General features: G+C 38.8%; 1 protein-coding gene across 4 annotated transcripts in view; it reads left to right on the forward strand.

Annotated features, from left to right (window-relative positions):
* pparab (peroxisome proliferator-activated receptor alpha b) overlaps positions 1 to 14,214 on the forward strand; it is a 31,186-nt gene that overhangs the window by 2,546 nt on the left and 14,426 nt on the right. Inside the window, exons 1-2 of one of the 4 annotated variants that reach the window (XM_077597236.1) lie at positions 218 to 463; positions 644 to 687. The gene's annotated coding sequence lies outside the window, so the exon portion shown is untranslated. The other 3 variants (XM_077597234.1, XM_077597238.1, XM_077597237.1) reach the window with 3 other exon arrangements.

Consider the following 14,214-nt stretch of genomic DNA (forward strand, 5'->3'; position numbering starts at 1 on the left):
TTTTGTTTCAATTGTATATAAATTCTCGAATGAGATCGATTTACTGAGGAGGTCATGTGAGGACTTTTGGGAAAACCAGAAGGGGCGTTTTGAATCCCCAAGTTTACTTTTGAACGACACCGCCCCTTCTGAAAAGGAAACTTCCCATTGGCTGAAAATGTAGGTGTGTCGCACTCCGTCGCGGAAACGGGGAGGGCAGGAGTCTGCGCGTGTTGTTGTCGTCACTTCCGGCGGGCGTCAGCCTCGGCTTGCTTTTCTACCGACGTGCGGGTCTCCTCTTTTGACAGCAGGCAGTCGAGCAGGCAGCCGGCTCTGCTTCGCTACGGGGGGAAGGACACAAAACAAGGACGTTGCCGGGCTTCGCCGCTTCCTCCCTGGGCCTTCATCTCCCCTTTTGACCCGCTTCTGGACCACAGACCTCCGGGGCAACATGCTGGTTCCGCTTCGAACCACCTCCAATAAGGTAAGACGGCGTCTTTTAGGTGCTTATTTGAACATGAGCCACGAAACCACGCGCTTGGTTCACCAGCGTAACAATGTAGTCATGTTTTGCACGTGATAGTTTCAAGGTAATATTTGCTTGTCTGCAGGTAGACTTTAATTTCAGTTTGATTTTGTTGTTGTTGTTTGCACGCCTGCGCAGTGATGCAAGCCAGTGGGTGTATAATATGAGCACAATGGCAGCCGGTGAGTTAACAAAGGTATCAACTGCACTAATTTCCGAGAAGAGACGAACCCCTCTGCAATATAACATCAAAGTATCAAGTTTATGGTATGCTTCATGGGCAAAGTCCTGCCTTTTTAAATGTCAGATTAACGAAGGTTTTCATTTTACACCGCGTGGTCTTTTATAAACAATCCTAGTTCCAAGTCTCACAATTGTTATTAGCATTAAAATATAGATGCAAAGAGAGCTCAGTCCATTTGTTATGACGTACGCCTGCTTTAAACTACTTTAATAAAATAACTTCCAATTTTTTAAAACCAATAAGATGTAGTTGGAAACATCATGCTTGGAAAGGTAACATTGTTGCATATTCTTTGAATTGAAATGAAAGCTTTATTGACATTTACATATATACATAGATATAGAATTGAAAGCTTTATTGACACTGTACATATATGCATTGTATATTGAACAGTTTGTTGTCTCATGTCTATAAGACAGTAATTGTTTTATTAGGATTATGCTTTTAAAAGAAATGATTTGTTACCTATTCTACATAGTCTTAAATTAAATGCATTATTTTAAACTTTATTTAAAAACACTCATCAAAGTCATGCCAAGCTGACAAGCTACAATCTGACAGGGGAAATCACGATAAGTGTAGATTTGTTCAACATGGAATGTCCCAACAATAGTATCATAAAAAAAGATTGCTTTTTTTTTAATCACTAAATAACATTTGTGCCTTCAACTGTAACCCTTTTCAGTTTGACACTGACTCATGTGACTTCATCTTTTTTCTGATTGATTGTGTCTTTGATCAACAGTTTGAGGCAACACAAACAAAGCCTAAAAAGCCTACAGGTCGACTTTCTTCTTTAGTCTTGGTCGATCCTAAAGTGTACAAATGATTGTCCTTCCAGTTCCCATTCTAAATATACGATCACCTTTCCAACGCAATGTGTCCTCCTAGTCTCGTCACCCTCTCAATGATGTGGCATTTACTTTTTGGACCAAAGGTAGTCGTCACTAAGACTCTTATCATAGCGCCGTCCAAGATAGCAGTACGCTATTTGGACCTTTTATAATTAGCTTCAAAGATAACACACGGGTGCAAAACTATTTGGCAGTATTTAAATTAATTTAGCAGTTTTAAGCTCATTAGTATTGATTAAAAATGACAATAATAATTTAAAAAAATGCTAGTGGGTGGGATTCCGTATTGGCATAAAATACTCAAATTAGGTGAAAGTGCGTTTTTGTAACATTTAAGCTAGCGTTAGCATAAATGACTCTCCGAAAAGGCTCGGTGCGTCAGTCTTTCTTATATTTGATCGCCATTTTGATATATTGAAATGTCATTTTGTTCCTATAAAAGCCTAAAAAGGAAATGCTCAAATTATGTGAAAGTGCGTTTTTGTAACATTTAAGCTAGCGTTAGCATAAATGACTCGGAAAAGGATCGGTTCGTCAGTCTTTCTTAAATTTGACCGCCATTTTGATATATTGAAATGTCATTTTGTTCCTATAAAAGCCTAAAAAGGAAATGTTCAAATTAGGTGAAAGTGTGTTTTTGTAACATTTAAGCTAGCGTTAGCATAAATGACTCCGAAAAGGCTCAGTGCATCAGTCTTTTTTAATTTGACCCCCATTTTGATATATTGAAATGTCATTTTGTTCCTATAAAAGCCTAAAAAGGAAATTCTCAAATGAGGTGAAAGTGCATTTTTGGAACATTTAAGCTAGCGTTAGCATAAGTGACTCCGAAAAGGCTCGGTGCATCAGTCTTTCTTAAATTTGACCGCCATTTTAATACATTGAAATGTCATTTTGTTCCAAAAAAAGCCTAAAAAGGAAAGCATATCGAAAATAACTTTTACATGCTTCTATATAATTTGGCGCTATTTGGACGCTATTTGGACCTTTTATAATTAGCTTCAGAGATAACACACGTGTGCAAAACTATTTGGCAGTATTCAAATTATTTTTGTAGTTTTCAGCTCATTAGTATTGATTAAAAATGACAATAATAATAAAAAAATGCTAGTGAGTGGGATTCCCTATCGGCATAAAATACTCAAATTAGATGAAAGTGCGTTTTTGTAACATTTAAGATACCGTTAGCATAAATGACTCAGTCTTTCTTAAATTTGACTGCCATTTTGATATATTGAAATGTCATTTTGTTCCGAAAAAAGCCTAAAAAGGAAATAGCAGCATATTGAAAATAACTTTACATGCTTCTATATAATTTGGCCATAGTTGGAACCTGAGATGTAAAATCGGCGTCTCCCTCCAAAGGAACCAATTACATCGTTAAATGTAAAAGAAGAACTCAAAGACACGTAGGATTTTTTCCCTCTCAAGTCGCACAACTAGACGTTCAGGTTCTCGTGCCTCGACGGAGCAGTTTCAAATGTTTAGGACTGAGGTGGGTGAAGAGGCCTATTGTTAGCGGGTGGTAGCAACGACAGTAGAGTTCCACTCGCCTGCACAAATGCAATGTAGCACATATTTACTCAAATAGGGCACACTTAAAGTTCTAAAATTTTCTCCAAAGTGGACGCGGTGCCCAATTAGTATGCACTAGATTCAAGATTGTGTAGATGTCGCTGTGTGACGCTGGCGGTTTGACTGTCTGGGTACATTGCTTGCTGACATGCTATATTTACATAGTGAAAAAGTGGACTTAAAGCATGACAATATTAGCTGTCGACGATGACGTTTTTGTCCGCTACCAGTGACCAAGACGATCCGGATTAGAGCCGAAATGGCTAAAACGGGATTGCTTTTGCAAAAAATGTACTTAAAAAATCTTGCACAAAAGTTGTTATACGGCATACACAATTTGAAATGATAAAAAAATGAAAAAAATACGGGAAAAACGTATAAATTGACAGGTATACTCTTATACCGATTACAATCAGGTGACCCTAAACACACCCCCGCCTGTCCAAACTACCCAAATGCTAATGTTATTGCGCGCTTGTGCTAGCGAGCATATTCTAGTTGCAAGTTAGCGGGTGTGTTGTCAATTACAAAGGGTAGAATCCATACCTGTCAACCTCTGCCGATAACTGCCCTTATAAATGATTATGATTCCCCTTACAAACCCCCCAAAAAACCTTACAAACACCGTACGAGTCGTACGGTGTTTGTAAGGTTTTTTGGGGGGTTTGTAAGGGGAATCATAATCATTTATAAGGGCAGTTATCGGCAGAGGTTGACAGGTATGAGAATCTTTGATTTCATATGCATGTATTTTTACTATCACTTTTTAATGTTGAATTTGGCTTAGAAGCAAAGGACAGCCAATCATAGGACACGTCTAAAAAAACCCTATTCAATTTGATTAACTAAACATTACAGAAACGTACTTTCCTTGTAATCAATAACAAGTATTTCATTTTTCTTAATATACAAAGGTTGAAACCAAACTTTCCATAACAAATAATTGTCCATATTTATTGGGGGTCAAGCCCCTGGTACGTTGTCTGTATACATGTTTTGCCCTCTTCTGTTTGTGTCTATTCTTCTTCAACAAGCTTTTGACCTTCACGCAGACCCCCATGAGCCTTTCTTACGCTAAAGTCCTTGCGGGACTCGGAATAGGATTGGGGCCCTCCAGCTAGACTTAAAGTAAGCAGCTCTGGAGGAGATTGTCTGCGCTAATGATCACTCGTGGGTCAGTAGATGCTCAACATGAATTAGATCCTCTTTCACCATGTAAAGTGACAAAGGTTTTTATCTCACTTCCAGTTTTTGCTTTTATCGTTCGTTATTCATCAACTTATGAAAATATTCATGCGGAAGATGCTCCTACTTTGATAAAGCTTCTTGACATAACAGTTCTGACATCAAAGTGAGCAACAATCCGTTTTTTGATCATTTCAAATTGTGTACGCCATATTACAACTATTGTAAAGGATTTATTTAGTAAGTGTTTTTTTTTGTAAAAGCTTATTTAAGTGTTTTTTTTGTAAAAGCAATCTCGTTGTAGTCATTTGGGCTCTAATCTGGATGTATCGGTCACTGGTAGCAGACAAAAACGTCATTGTCGACTGCTAATATTGTCATGCTTTATGCACACTGTCTTTTCACTATTTAGCTATAGCGTGTCAGCAAGCAATGTACTCACTGTCAACACAAACAGTGACATCTACATAATCTTCAATTTAGTGCATAATGATTGGACACCTCGTTCACTTTGGAGAACATTTTTGAATTTAAGGGCGCCCCATGTGAGTCAACATATGGCGCGTTGTTTAAAAAAAATCACTTAAGGGGAATTGCAATCATTTATAAGAGGTTGTAGTGTGTTGCTGATGTCGATTGTCTTAGCTTAGCTTAGCATCCGTTCAGTAGCTCTGTTGCAGTTTGAAAGCCGGGACTACGCGCGACTACGCGCGACTACTCGATAGCTAGATGTACAATTAGCGCACCCTCTAGCTCTCGAGACAGGTAATCCTATTCTCATAAAATGACCAATGGAAATCAAATCTTTAAGATTTGGGCCAAATTTATACCATCTTTGTATGTTAATGTTTTTTCCAGGATGTTTGACCGCCGATATACTGTCTGTAAACACTGCATTTACTCGTGTCATTGGTGCCAGAATGCTAACAGTTAATGCAGGGCTAACATTGTTGGGGGATAAGAGTTGCTATTTGGCCGTGTCTACGTGCAGACTTTTTCTCACCAAGATTGAAATCATTCTGATTAAGATCTCCGGTCCACTGTCAGCGTGTGATGTGATTTATATTTCCATCTATGACACCCGTGGCATTAGAACATTTGATTGACAGACGTATGACGTTCACCGTTCTCCGATGGGAAGAAGCTACGTTCATCTCGAGTGGAGTTGGCGTTTATTTGTCTGTTTCTTTCAAAAATACTGCCAAATATTTCACTGACACCGCTAACGGCGCTAACGGCGCTCGGGTACCACGCTGGAAAATGTAACCGGAGACGCGCGCAGCTGTCATAGCAAATAGAAATGTCCTCTGCGTCCTGTCGGATGGCGTCGTTGAGATGGTGATGGCTCTTTAAGTACAATTGCACCACTGCTGTCTGCTTTGCTTATAGTCCTTCCTTTGCTAGCACAGCATGGAAGCTATTGAACCCTGGCTCACAACAGCTGGCGAGATTTTACAGAACATGAAGGCTCTCTCCTCTTTATCACCACCGCCTCCATGCGAACATTGGGATTGGTGGAGAGAAGGTAAAGATGTACAGTAATCCCTCGATTATCACGGTTAATGTCGACCAAACATGGCCGCGATAATTGAAAAATCACTAAGTAGGGTCTGCCCAGTTAAAAAATATATAATAATTTTTGAAAAAATTATCATAATTTTAAAAAATATAATAATTTTTAAAATATTTTTTTTAAATATATAATAATTTTTAAAATATATAATAATGTAAAGAATATATAATAATGTAAAGAATATATAATAATGTAAAAAAATATAATAATTAAAAAATATATAATTGAAAAAATATATATATATATAATAATTTGAAAAATATATAATTTCAAAAAGATATAATAAAAAAAATATTAATCTTTTTTTTAGAGTCCTAGTAGTAAAAGTGGCTTTCGCTTACGAGTTTCAGCGTGGATTTTCACATTATGAACTTAAAAAAATAAAAAAAATATTAATAACGGAAAAAGTAGTAATTTGCGATAAGTGAAGACTCGATAATCGAGGGATTACTATATTGATTTAAGGCAGGGGGAGAAGTTCCTTACGTCCTTCTAATGTATGCTACACCCGTTTCGATAGATACTGTACAATTAGACCTGGGGGATATGACAAAAATTGTTATCACGATTAAAAAAAATTGATAAGTCTATCAATAATTATCACGATAATTAACTTTTTTGTGTCAAATTTGAAACTTCAAACTTCTGTGACTATGTTACCTTACGTTATAACAAAAGAGAATATAAAATATGATGATTTAAAAAAGTATATTGTTGTTCTGTTGTGGAATAAAGATAAGACAACTCCCTTCTTGCACTATGAAAAGTAAAGAATAAAACCTGCAGAAATTTTGACAAAAATTATTTCATCATAATTATCGTTATCGTTTTATCGCCCAGCTCGTACTTGACAAAACATTAACGCTTTGATAGCATGGTGGACTCGTGGTTGACTTGATGCTTCTTTGGATTGTGAGTGTATGCCGTGTCTTTAGCGTATACGTATGGTTAAAGCGAGATGGGGCGAAAATGGAGGCTAATTTAAAACCTCGACTAAAAGTTTTTACGGTCTTGAGGCTAATTTCACTGACTCAGCTTTCGATTGCGCATAAATTTCGAAGGCCTTTTGATTGATTTATCGTCTGGATGAACTGCAGAAATGTTTCAAAACAAGCGTGGGGGTCTGAAAATGGAATGGCCAGGCTCAGAACGAACGGACATGTTGCTCAAGGTCAATGTCACAAGTGGCTGCCCACTCGCTGACAAGCGCCAGGACCAAACTTAGTTACATAATATGCGGCGCTAAGCTCTGTCTGGACTGTCGGTCGGTCGGTCGGTCGGTCTTAACCTAGAGAGCGACTCATCTCTGTTTGACTAACACATCAACTTCTAGTTAAGTCTGTGGCTTAAATAGAGCCTGTCATAACTATTAATATCTCCTTTTCCTCGTTTTGTTTGTTGTGAATACGTTTGTGCTGCTTTACTTTACATCTGGCCTCCTCAAAGCGTGCTGTGTGCGCCCCTAAAGGCACCGTGGGAGGTGCGGCAAGTTCAAGGATGAAGGGGGTTCTTCAGTGATGCATTTTTGGAAGTTGGTCATTGATTGACTTGGTCTAGCCCAAGTGTAATTTATTGAACTCGATTTAGACTCCTTAGCTTCCAAAGACTGTTTTAAGTTAATGCATGCAGGAGTTATGGAGGTGTGCTTCAACTCTGGGAGGGTTTGTTTTGTACTGTGATAGGATTTTTGTTCTTAAGAACAATTATTGATTGAATGCTTTTATTGTCATTATATAAGAACAACAAACAGACATAAATAATCAATAACTATCTTAATGAGAATAATGAGAATGAGAATAATGAGAATAATGAGAATAATGAGAATAATGAGAATAATGAGAATAATGAGAATATTGAGAATATTGAGAATGATGAGAATGATGAGAATGATGAGAATGATGAGAATGATGAGAATGATGAGAATGATGAGAATGATGAGAATGATGAGAATGATGAGATTGATGAGATTGATGAGATTGATGAGATTGATGAGATTGATGAGAATGATGATGAGAATGATGAGAATGATGAGAATGATGAGAATGATGAGATTGATGAGATTGATGAGATTGATGAGATTGATGAGATTGATGAGATTGATGAGATTGATGAGATTGATGAGATTGATGAGATTGATGAGAATGATGAGAATGATGAGAATGATAAGAATAATAACAAAAAGAAAGAAGAAGAAGAAGGTTTTCAAAGGCACCAGGATTTGTAGATGCTGGACAGAGTAGGTAGGGGCATTTGATGATCTTTTTTTATAGTGGATTAGTACAGTGATTTGATTCGACATACAATATAAATATCTGAAAGAATACACAGTGATACTTGTACGGGACCCAGTGATGCACTTGGGGTCCTCATCCAACAAGCGAAGCTGACCAAATAATAAATGTTTTCATGAGCGCTGACTGCCTGAAGTCAGATATTGAAGCTACGATGTGGTCTGGAACTTGACGAGAACTCGTTGTCAATCATGAATACGGCAAGAAAACATTTTAGCAGAACTGTACTTATTGTTTTGCAACGAGTTCATATTTTTGGAACTTTTAAGGGCCTTTGTTTTTGACTTTATTTTTGTATGTGAGTGAAGGTGTTGTGCCAATGTTGTCGGCCCATTGAAGGGTTTGAGTGGCTTCAAAAGTTCGAACACGGTGACACACTTTTAGACATCTTTTTTTTTTTTTTTAACCCCACTACGTTCTATAAACGGCAGGTCAGTCGGTGTACATCCTTGAATGCAACGCGATACCCCGACACACGGCACCCTCGTTCACTCGACCTTCTGACTTCTGTTACAACGTGCTCGCTTCTAATTTTGGCAAATGACCACGCTGTCAATTCACAGGTCAGAGTTCGCTCAAGTTTATGTAACTTTGAAACGCAAGAGTTCGTCTGGAGTAACGCTCGATAATTATAAAAGACGCTCTTGCCTCGTTGGCAATGGCGGATATTGATTTGCAACTGTTTGGGGGAGAAAAAAAGGGAGGTATTTGCACTTATTGTTTTCAATTTCTAACCAAAATGTGTTTTTCAACACACTGTGAGCCAATATATGTCCACACTTTAATTCCAGTTTGGACTTTTCTGCAAGAATTTAATTGGCAGAAAAGTAATGGTGTCATTGGAATTGCTGTATTATGATGTTAAGACCACTGTATTGCTTTTTACGCTATCTGGTTCCACCAATGTTAAAGTGAGATGATGTTAGCCCTGATATGAATACGCCCGCTTTAAAACACTGTTATAGCTTTGCAAATCATAATCCATACCTGTTAACTTATACGTTTTTCCCATATTTTATACAGGTTTTTTATCATTTCAAATTGTGTACGCTGTATAATAACTAATAAGGAGATTTTCGTAAGTATGTTTTTTGTCAAACCGAGCTCGTTTTACCCATTTGGGCTCTAATCCCATACCTGTCAACCTCTGCCGATAACTGCCCTTATAAATGATTATGATTCCCCTTACAAACCCCCCCAAAAACCTTACAAACACCGTCGTACGACGGTGTTTGTAAGGTTTTTTGGGGGTTTGTAAGGGGAATCATAATCATTTATAAGGGCAGTTATCGGCAGAGGTTGACAGGTATGTAATCCGGATCATCTCGGTCACTGGTAGCGGACGAAAACGTCATCGTCGACTGCTAATATTGTCATTTTTAAGCATTTCACTTTTACCCGTCTGCATTTTCACTATATAAATATAGCGTGTCAGCAAGCAATGTACCCAGACAGTCAAGCTGTCAGCGTCATACAGCGACATCTACACAATCTTGAATTTAGTGCATCCTGATTGGGCACCCCTTCTACTTTGGAGAAAATGTTAGACTTTTAAGTGCGCCCTATGTGAGTAAATATATGTCGCATTGTATTTGTATGTTTTTTTTTTAATCGCTTAATAAGGGGAATTGCAATCATTAATAAGGGGAGAAATTGGCTGAGATTGACAGCTATGATATCATCAATTTTAGCCCAGACTTTACGTCCAAAAACCTGGCCTTGGTGCGACCACAATCGGCAAACCCTCCCCTAGCTGTTGCGTTTTCTCAAAATACCCGTCAACGCCGTTTTGCGGCAACTCCGAAGCAATCAGACCACCCCAAAACTTGATCATTTTCAGAAGCACATTTGATTATCTCGTACAAACCCGTTGTCGTTCAGAATCACCGACGGACCGTCCTGAAAATGGATACAAGAATTGCAGACGTAGCTTAGCGGTCTGATCTAAAAATAGCATTCTCGCTTGTCTTTGTTCACTCAGGTCACCAATCGCTGACCCGTACTGGGGTGATAGAGCCATAAAAAAAAAACAACGATCTGCCAATTCACTCTCGCGCCCAAAGTCCAATGTCAGTCACTCTCAGACGTCTCGCACTTTGCACCGTTGCCATGCCGACATAAGAAGGCCGACATGACATATCGGCGCCGGTAAAGGTCTTCGGTGTTTACACGGCAAGCGAGCTTGTCCGAGAGGGGTGCGCTGACACAGTCAAACAAATCATTGGGCGCACGTGGGGAAAGCCCACGTCCAGACCATAATGTTGACCCGGTCTGGTCCTCATAGGTCTACGGGGACTCACGCCACAGGAACTGCCGATTAAACATTAACCGGGGAATATGCAGGAACCGTCAAACCAGCTCTTGGCATGGGAAGAGGACGATGTCCTGGTTTTTGGTGGGACGCTATCAGGACGAGGTTTGGAAGTTAAAGGTAGGATGATAGGGTTTGATTTTTTTTTTCTTGGTCTGAAATGTGGAAAGGGAAGTTTGTTTTGATTCAAATGATTTGTCTAGTTAAGCCAAGGGTGTCCGACTCGGGTTGGTTCGCGGGCCGCTTTAACGTCACCTTGATTTCACGTGGGCCGGACCATTTTAGATAGAATATTTAGATTTTTTTTTTTATAAATGGATTTAAAGAACTGGATTAAAAGACCAGAATATTCAGTTTTTTTAATAGATCTAAAACAATGTTTATTTTAACTTTTTTTAAATATATTTTTAGATTTTACAAAATGATTTTTGAACTAAAAACACAGAAAAAATGGATTTAAAACAATTACAATTATTGATTTAAACGGGCGAAAATCAGGGAATTTAATATACATCTATACTCTTCATTTGAATTTGATCCTAAAACAGAAAGTCGGCACTCATGATTGACTTTCCCGGGCCACACAAAATGATGCGGTGGGCCAGATTTGGCCCCCGGGCCGCCACTTTGACACATGTGATTTAAGCCGTCTACAGGGACAGTAGTAGTTTTGTTTTGTTTTGACTTAATCAGGTTTTGCAATTGCTGGAAAACCATTTTCAGACCAAATTTAGAGTTAAGGAATCCGAGATTTCAAACCCAATCACATAACTCAGAAATAATTCTGACACCTGATGCTTACAAAAGAAATAACAATCCAAATGACTGTTTATGCTAATTATTCTTTGTCAATCTTCATCCATTTCGGCATTTAGCTATCTTTACTTAAACAGAAGTTGTTGTAAACCTCGAACTGCCTGTCAGACAATTGCAACGCCGATACATTTTGACACTGAACAATTTCATTTTGACTAAATATAACAGAAGGCATCACCTGGATTCGAACATGAAGTCTCAAGTGCAAGGCAGGCGTGCAACCCACTGTACCACAGTGCTTCCTTAATGATTGCTATCCCCCGAAGTAGACATTAACTCAGTTTATTCTTGTGCAGAGGCTGTACCGTTTCTAACACAAGCCAACAACAGGTGTTTTGTGAATCCTTTGTTCCACGAGCCGGCTGAGAAAACTTAGCTCGTGCTGTTCCGTTAGCATCCCCGCGGGGGAGGAAGAGTCGGAGAACGTCGGCTAGCCAGGCTCGTGTGTTTTTCTAGCTCAGCTGGTGCCCCCTCGGCTTCAAGAACTGCGAACGATTGGTCTTTTCGTCATCCAGATTGGTCGAAAGTCATCTCTCGTAGGAACTCGTTGATTTTACAATTGCCACAATTGCGTACAAAGGTGCAAAATTGCGCGCCTTAACGTCACAAACATGCTTTTTACAAAGAAAGGAAATCTTGGTTGTTGCAATGGCGATACCGAGTACAGTGGTACCTTGACATACGAGCAATTTGAGATACGAGTGAAATTTTGAGCCAATATTTATCTTGAGATAAGGGACACATTTTGATATACGAGAGAGGCTGCTCATAAGAACATCATGGCCGCTGTCTTTTTCCGTCGCACTGGGCGGAGCGTTGCATTTTTTTCAGTGTTTTTTTTTCCCGTTAGTCAGTGCGAATGGCAGCGCTTGATCGCTAATACGAGAGGAGTATACTACTACTACTCGTTGGCAAGTGGTTGTGCGTTATCTTATTTTGAGGACATTTGTGTGCATCATTTTGGGAATATTTTGAAGGGAAGACAAAAGCAAACAACCCTCGATAGGTTGCATCTGAAAGTCAGGGTGGAGGCGGGGCCAATAGAGTCAAGAAAGGTATCAAAATTTGAAAGAAAATGAGAATTAAGTTGTGTGTAAGGTTAGATTCAACTTATTTTTGAGTGTGTCTGCATCGTAATCCAAGTTCATTTATATTAGTTTGTTATGTTACGAGCATGTTGCCGTGCAAAAACTCAACCAGTTTGCAGTTACGTACAAAAAAAATGGTTGTGAACATATGTGTTCATTTGGGTCCTGTTAGCACAAAGGCTTAGTGTTGCCATAGTAATAAGTTTTGTTTCTCCAAAGCATTGATAAAGACTTCTTTAATGTTGTGCCAAAATGTTTCGGCTGTTATTTTGGGGCAACCCGATAAATAGAAAATTGACCAAACCTTGCGGAATTCGTGTATGCTGCCATTCATCGCAACCAAACGGGTTCATTTTAAGGTACTTGCTAATATATTTACTTATTTTTCTAATATAATGTATGTCATTTCTTTTTAGAAACGGGGCTAACTAAACTTTAGCCTGGCACGGCTTAGCGGTAGATCGACGTTTGCTAACCCAGAGGTTTCGGGTTCCATTCTCATTGGGCAAGGCACTTTTAAGTAACATTTTGTACATCTTTTTTAGCGGCTATTACGATTCAAAACTAATATTTGATGGCACAGAGATCAGGTCAGGCGATTGGTTGCCGTGCCGGTGAGGTAATACGCTGAGAAAAGTATGTATGTTATCGAAATAGAACATGTTTGCACTGGGTGTCTGTTGACATAACACTTGACAAGCCACATTACGGCGAGCCGCGTTGTTGTCCGTCTCTACGTGCTAAGAAGCGTTCATTCTTGTTCGCCAGATGCCTTTCTTCATCTTTTCTCCACATGGGGAAAGAAATTGGGGTTGATATGTGGCCGTCATGATTAGAAGGGAAAGGATTCAGAGAAGGAAAAGGTACGTACTTAGACGGAAAATACGGTACACGGGCGGGAAGGACTCGTTTTCGGAGGAGGTAGATAGCGAGACATTTTTAAGCCATTTTCATTCGCATTTCCTGTATTTTATACATTTTTTGATCATTTCAAATTGTGTACGCCAAGGGTGTCAGACTCGGGTTGGTTCGCGGGCCGCGTTAACGTCAACTTGATTTCATGTGGGCCGGACCATTTTAGATATAATATTTAGATTTTTTTATATAAATGGATTAAAAACCCTGAATATGCAGTTTTTTTATAGATCTAAAACAATGTTTATTTTAGCTTTTTTAATATATTTTTTTAGATGTTACTAAATGATTTTTGAACTAAAAACAGAAAAAAATGATTAAAAAATGACAATGATTGATTTAAAAGGGGGAAAATCTGGAAATGTAATATTCATCTATACTCCTTTTAATTTGATCCTAAAACAGAAAGTCGGCACTCATGATTTACTTTCCCGGGCCACACAAAATGATGCGGCGGGCGGGCCAGATTTGGCCCCCGGGCCGCCACTTTGACACATGTGGTGTAAAAAAATAATAATAATAATAATAAATTCCCCCAGAAAAAAATCTGCAATGTAGTTAACCCGCGATAGTTGAAGCCGCGATATTCGAGGGATTACTGTACAACCTCATTCTCCTTGATCAGCAATGTAATTAAATAATAATTGGTCAATGGAATTCCACGCGTTTCCGTCATAAAATTGCATACCTGTCAACCTCTGCCGATAACTGCCCTTATAAATGATTATGATTCCCCTTACAACCCCCCAAAAAACCTTACAAACACCGTACGACTCGTACGAGTCGTACGGTGTTTGTAAGGTTTTTTGGGGGTTTGTAAGGGGAATCATAATCATTTATAAGGGCAATTATCGGCA

Source organism: Stigmatopora argus, chromosome 3, assembly GCF_051989625.1.
Source record: "Stigmatopora argus isolate UIUO_Sarg chromosome 3, RoL_Sarg_1.0, whole genome shotgun sequence".
Classification (NCBI taxonomy): Eukaryota; Metazoa; Chordata; class Actinopteri; order Syngnathiformes; family Syngnathidae; genus Stigmatopora; species Stigmatopora argus.